This window comes from Gavialis gangeticus, unplaced genomic scaffold (genome assembly GCF_001723915.1).
Source record: "Gavialis gangeticus isolate Ggan-Ray unplaced genomic scaffold, GavGan_comp1, whole genome shotgun sequence".
Taxonomy (NCBI): domain Eukaryota; kingdom Metazoa; phylum Chordata; order Crocodylia; family Gavialidae; genus Gavialis; species Gavialis gangeticus.
Window position 1 is genome coordinate 91990790 of NW_017729024.1, and position 6959 is coordinate 91997748.

Here is a 6959-nt window from a genome sequence, read left to right on the forward strand (position 1 = left end):
CAGTGACGTGGAATCATTACCGTGGGTGACAGGAGGACAGACGTCCACTGGAGGACCGCAGGTGGCCTGAAGAAGCCAAAGGCGGGGCGATGAGGGAGAGGAACGGTGGTGGAGTCCACAGGATACACCAACCACATACAGGGCCTGACATAGACCCATAGTGTCAAGGGCGGGTTGTTAGTGGCCAAGCAAAGGGAGCCTGAAAAGGGGACAGACGGGTCCCTCAGATTGTATCCGTAGCTTTTCTTTTTTTTGTATTTTGTGTTTCCCACTTTTGAAGGGGTTGAAGGTCAGAGCCCGGGGAGCCTGATTGTTATTGAAGCCTCTGGGTGGGTTGCTAGCTTTTGTGAAAAGCGGCGGCCTCGTAGACTGGGTAGGTTACTGCAGGCTGCTCATGCTTTAAGCAGGGACGACCACTCCTGCCATGAAAGTAATCAGGGGCTCAACGGTCGGGAACCTGGCCGAGAGGACAGCAGTGACCCATCAAGTCTGGGTGTAAGGGTGAGGTAGAGGGGAGATGGAGCCTCGCAGAAGACCGACGGACAGACGTTCCACCCTCCACTGGAATAATACTCAAAGTCATGGCAGGAGAGACTGAGGAAGAACATACCGGAAGCAACCACCTACTCGACAAACCACTGGGGATGGTACGGCGAACACCACTGAACTTCCAGGCCAGAGCTGCACGTGACCAGATGTTCGAGGCCAGGTGGGCACACTGAGGCTTTCAGCAATACAGAAGTCTACCCATTCACAGCATTTTTCTTTTGTAAATGGGAAAATCCATGTTTTCCTTCATTAAGCGGGAAAATCCATGTTTTTCTCCTTTAAACGAAAAAATATGCATTTTACCATGGAGAATGGAAAGCCCAGATCCCTGGTTATTGCCAATTTCAGGATACAAATGGTAGAGTTTAAAGATACTCTAGTATCTTTGTAACTTATACCAAAATAAGCACATTTCTTTCTTTGGAAAACACTTGCCAAATAATTCTCATGCCCAAATGTCTATTGCTGCAAACATATTAGAGACATGGTCTCTTTTTCCCAGACTGTGCATGTGATTCTGGCAAGGAGTTTTGTCCTGCAGTCAAAAAAATAGAACAAGGAGGAAATACCAGGTCAGTGTGTTGAAAACAGAAGAAGTTGTTTAGATGTAGAAAGAAAAACAAAGCCTGATTTAGAGACTGTCCCATTTAATTCAGTTCTGTACCACTCTATACACATTTGAGATTCCAAGGAATAGTATAAAAACCAGACTTCAGATAAACACAACAAAACAATGACAGCAAGCAAAAGCATCATCCAGATAATAGCAACTTGTATTTATTTGTCAAACTTCCCAAGAACCAAAAAAACAGATACTCTGTGAACTTTTTTGTAAAGAGACAGTTACACGCACTTTAGGAAACTCCATTTCCTCTTATAAGTTAGTTCTGCTCTTCTGATGCATATTTTGGGAAGTTAGCAACAGCATAATTTTGGGGAAACATGGATCCAACTGCATTTTATAGTAGCAAGAGAACACCAAGAACTGGTGTTTCCTTCAGGGTTTATATGGAGGAAATATAGTCTTGCAATGTAAACAGATAAAAAGGAACCACTCTTGGTGCTGACAGACATGCAGCTCCCCTCTCTAACTCATGGTGCTTAACAGAAAGTGCCATAAGTTAGAGTGCTCCCCACCACACACCCAACAGACGTTCACTGTTGGGTCAGGGGAATGTGGGGAGGAGGGAAGAAATCAAGCTCCACTTTGGAGCTGATCCAGTGGAGGAGCTACCTGCCTGCAGCCTCTCTACCCTCCCCTCCCCCACAACTCTGGTGCTGTCTGCAGGAAGGGTGGGGAAGGGAGCTGCAGGCTGGTGTTTACCCAACCTGAGCTAGATGAGGAAGGGGCTGAGGGCGGGGGCCGCAAGGTGATGGGGCTCCAATCCAACCATCTCCCTTCAACTCTGGCAAACCCCAGCCCCCAGCTCCCTCCCCACACGACCTTTCTGCAGACAGCAGTGGAGGCAGGGCTGGGCTGCATCAGCTCAGTGGGACATTTGTGGAGTTCAGAAGGCCTCACTTAAAGCTAATTTCATTTCTTGATACTCCATTGACTTCTGAGGAATTTTACTCACTGACAAATTATTTTTGAAAGTAAGCACATCCCGACATTTTTAAAGAACTAAAAATTCCTTACCACTGACCCACTCAGTCACATCAGCTCTAAATTTCCATCAGAACGCTAACAAGGCATCAAGCCATCTGTTAAGTTTGGGGCTGCCTTGTCCAGCCAACTGCATTGAATTGACCTGATTGCTCTGAAAGGATAATGTAAAGAAACTGCTAACATCAGTACTTGTTTGAAGTTCATGGCTGTTGTTGTAAAAAGACGGTAAAATGAGAGCTATGAAGTATGTCTGTATATGAAGCCTATACCTGGGCAAAAAGGTAGGAGTTTATCTAGGAGGAGAGGAAGAAGAAAAGAATGCACTTTATTTTATATTTTTATGGTAATCATGTACCAAAGCTAAGACACTACATTTGGCAGGGAGGTATGAAGAGAAGTTGTTTTTAATGAAGTCTTTGTGAACACTGGTTCTGAGAAGTTTGAAGTGAAGAAAAGGGCTGCATTTATCTTTTCATGTAATCATTTCAGTGGAATTGCAGAACAAATAAATTGAGCCATGTCTGTTCCTACTTTACTACAGCAAAACATTTGCTACTTTAACGCAAAAAACTACAGAGTTATGGTAGTTTCACATGTTTGTGGTTTTGTGCATATGAGTGTATTTAAGATAATAAGCAATGATGCTTGTGTGAGATATTAGGAACATTTTAAAAGTGGTCCTGGATGACTAGGGACTATTGAAGGTTAGTTTTGGTATATGTAGCAGACTCAGTAGGCTCATGGGCACAGGGCTGGTCATGACAGCCCCTGGGTGCTGTGCAGCTCCTGCTCAGCTCTCACTCTAATGTCATCCTCTCTCAATTACTTGCCCACTATGCTTTGTTCTTATTGAGAGTTGAATGAGAGAGGCTGCCCATGGGCCTTAGAGTGATCCCCAATCTTGCTGAAACCTGCACTGGGTCATTCCTGGACCCTACTGGTCTTGACCTATCCCATGAGTCCCGCCAGCCCTTCTTGCCTTGCCTATACCCCTGCAGGGCACCTGTAGCCTTAAGGGCAAATTGCTTGGTTCCATTTCTCCTCTACACCACACCCCAAACCTCACAAGTATCATCAGTCCTTGATGCTCTCACTTAGTACTTTCAACCCATCTGGGCCCTCAGACCTCCTGGGCCTTTACTCAGCCTCTTCCTGAGTTCTCAAATGCCTGGACCCACACACAGCCCCTTCTCCAGGCTCTTGATCCTTGGTCCCACATATAACCCCTCTCTGGGCATGCATACCCCTTGATCCACCTCGCTGGGCTTAGGGACCCCTTAGTCCAGGTCAGCCCCATCTGGACCTATGGACCCTCTGGTCTGGGTCTCTATAAATGGGCCTTGAACCTGCCCCAGCAGAGTTCAAGGATAAACCCAGGTCCACTAAATCAAAGCACCTGCATCCTCTAGCAGGCATCCAAACCCTCTCTGGACTTAACCTAAAACCAAGGCAACCTTCCTATAGATAGGAGCCCCTCTCTGCCCCAGGTGCCTTCCCTTGTCTCCCAGTCTCCAGTTTCTCATTCAGCTACACTGTCAGTTCAAGAGACCTGCTGCTCTGCTTTCAGAAGCTCCTCCCTTCATAGCTGCCAGGGCAAGACCCCCGGACTGGTGCAGGCTCTGGGCTTATATAGCTCAAGCCTGAGCCATCTTCTAGTCAGGTGAGTCTTTCATTAGCTCCCTTAGCCACCTATAAGCAGTCTCTCCAGCTGCTTGCTCCCTTAAAGGAGCAGGCTCACTTCAGTGCCCTGCTACAGTAAATAAAAGCAGATGGCCACCTCCACTAGCAGATTTACTGGGGCATAGAAACCATCATCATCTAGGTCAGGTACAAAGCCCAGTCATCCGATTCCATCCTCAACTCTTCCATGTATGTGATAAAAGTGACTGTAATGGAACTAACGTACCAAAGCATGATTACACGTGACTATGCAGTGCTACTAGTGATTCTCCAAGCAGGGAATCACCACTTGTGTTGAGCTTATAAAGTTTATGTGGGATTCAGGTGGTATAGAGGTGATTGCTGACCATGTAATAGTGAATTTTACCTTAGAAAGAACTAGTTCTGGACAGACTGAGAGGGAAGGGCTGGGAGGCAACTATTTCTATGTATATTGCCTACTATTGTATGCTTGCACTGACTTCAAACTTTATGCAAACAAGTGGCATCTGGGAAATAGATTTGTCCTGCCTTTCTATTGCCATTTCCATGCATTTTCATTAAGCTATTTAAGCCTAGTTCTGTTTCAAATACAGATCACGGAGGCAGTGTACACACATTCACATTATCTGGGAGAATCCTCCCAGGTTTGTTCTTGTGGTAGCACACTCACCCAGATCCGTGTGTACTCTTCAGGCAGGCATTTGACTGCCCTGAAGAGTAAAGAGCTTGTAAACCTGATGTGGGCAGGAGGGAAGGTCTGTGCCCATGTCTTAGTATCCTCTGCAAGCTCCCTTTTTCTGCCCAGCAACAGATTAAAGCAGTACATAGGGCAATCCTGACTGGCTAACCTAGACTGCCCATGGTCAGTTTGTGTTGTCAGCTTGTACAGACATTGACTCTCCCACAACAAACTCTCCTGAAAGTGATTTAACCCTAGTTGTTCCCAGGTTATTTTTCTCCAGAAGCAGACACTTCTAGTCTGGAATTAAAAGCCTGAACATCTGTACACTCGTGGTTTCTCCTGGAAGAGCAATGACTCTCCCAAGACGAACCGAATGTCTGTACAAGGGCAGAATCACTGAAAAGTGGGGCTGGAATGGACCTCTGGACATGATGTAATCTAGCCTGCTGCTCAAGACAGGATCATCCCTATCTAAACCATCCCATAGAAGTCCTTGTCTAACCTATTCCTAAAACTCCACAAACAACCCTACTGCACAACTACAAGACATCATGCCCAAAGACACCAACAGCACCCTAAACTGTAACAAGTAAAGCAGGGGAACAATTGTTTCTTGTATTACTGATTTTCCTTTTTTCTAACATTAACCTAAATATAAAACACACACAAAACGTATCCTTACTCAGCTAGCATGAGTCTTTTAGTTTAAAGAAATGTGTTTTGCCAATCCTATACAAGGGCTTCATGCCCATAATTTGAATGAGACACTTAAGATGATAAATTGAAAACAAAACTTGCCTGGAACTGCCAACAAGTCAATTTTTGCTTCCAAATAAGTATATCTTTCTATACCAGGAACCTGAAGATGACTTAAGAAATAAAATAAAGCTCCCTTTTTAAGTTTATAATTATGACAAAGCTTGGCACAGACAAAACTAAAGCCTATCTTTGATCAGGATTTTTTTTGCAAGCTAAGACCTAGAAGTAAGGAGCAGTTCCATTTTATCATCACCACCCAGTCAGAAAAAAGGTAAGAGCTCTACAGTCTGACTTTTACTGTCACACCCCAAAAGCATAAGAATAAACACTAAAAACTTAAAGGTGTAAATTAAAGGATAAACTGTAGACTATTAAGATGCCCACCTATAAAGCAATAACGTTTTACATTACAACATTTATTGTTACATATTATGAAGTGACTCTAGAAATAAGATTTCAAGCACATAGTAGAGATGGTAAGAAACCACCCAACCCATTAAAAAGAAACTTCTGTTGCTCTGCTTTCTGCTTCCTTCCCCATCTGCTGCTTTCCATTCCGTGCCCCATCTGCCATTGTGCTGTCTGTCCCCTCCCCAGTCTGCCTCATGCAAATGGTACCTGCAGGTGGCCACCCCAATACAAGCAGGATGAAAGCATTCTCAGCCCAAGGAGAGCAGCTTTTATGCTCTTTCATAGATTCCTTAAGAAGCCCACTAAGCTAAGCACTTCTAAAGAAGCCCTTTAGGGGGTGTGTCCACACACCACCATACGTCACAGTAGTGATGTGCTAAATCACCATAGTTCATCACTACGGCAATGTAGGGTGACTATCTTGTTTGAAGAGACATGAGCTTTCATAAGCAACAGCCATTTTGTCCAATGCTGACAAAGTATTAGGTGTGTGCAAAATGGGCCCTAGTTGATTCAGATTTAGATTCAGCCCAAATCAGGGACAGTGATTTGATTCATTGATTTGGATCACTATCCTGAATTCATTGCAGCCAAAGCCGAATCTGAAGATTCAATGCTGATTCGGAGAATCACTAATGCAGCCACAGGCACAGCTTTAAATGTTTTTTCTACATATCTTGAGGTACCAGGCATGGCTTGTGACCGCTGCAATGTTGGGGTGGATGGAGCATCCCACAGGAGAATGGGGGGGCATGTATGGCAGGGCCTGCATGCTTAGCAGTAAACCCAGAAGTAAACCAGAAGTACTTCCCAGGAGACACCAGTCACAGAGCTGGGGTGGCATGCAGGGGCCGCCCCGTATGCTCCCGGCGCACTCCCCAGCGGACGCGGAAGTGGACCAGAAGTGCTTCTGGTCCACTTCTGGGTCTGCTGCTGAGCATACTGGGGACCCCCCCACACACTCCTGTGGGATGCTCCATCTGCCCCACCCTCGCAGCATTCATGAGCTACCTACTACTTTGAGGTATGTAGAAAAAACATTTAAAGCTGTGTCTACATCTGAATTGCTGAATCTTTCCGAATCTCTCCGAATTGATTTGGAGGGTTTTCATAGTTTCATAGTTTCTAGGGTCAGAAGGGACCTGAGCAGATCATCTAGTCCGACCCCCTGCCATGGCAGGAAGAGCACTGGGGTCAAATGACCCCAGTAAGGTGGTCATCCAACCTCCTCTTAAAAACCCCCAGGGTGGGAGCCTGCACCACCTCACTTGGAAGCTGGTTCCAGAC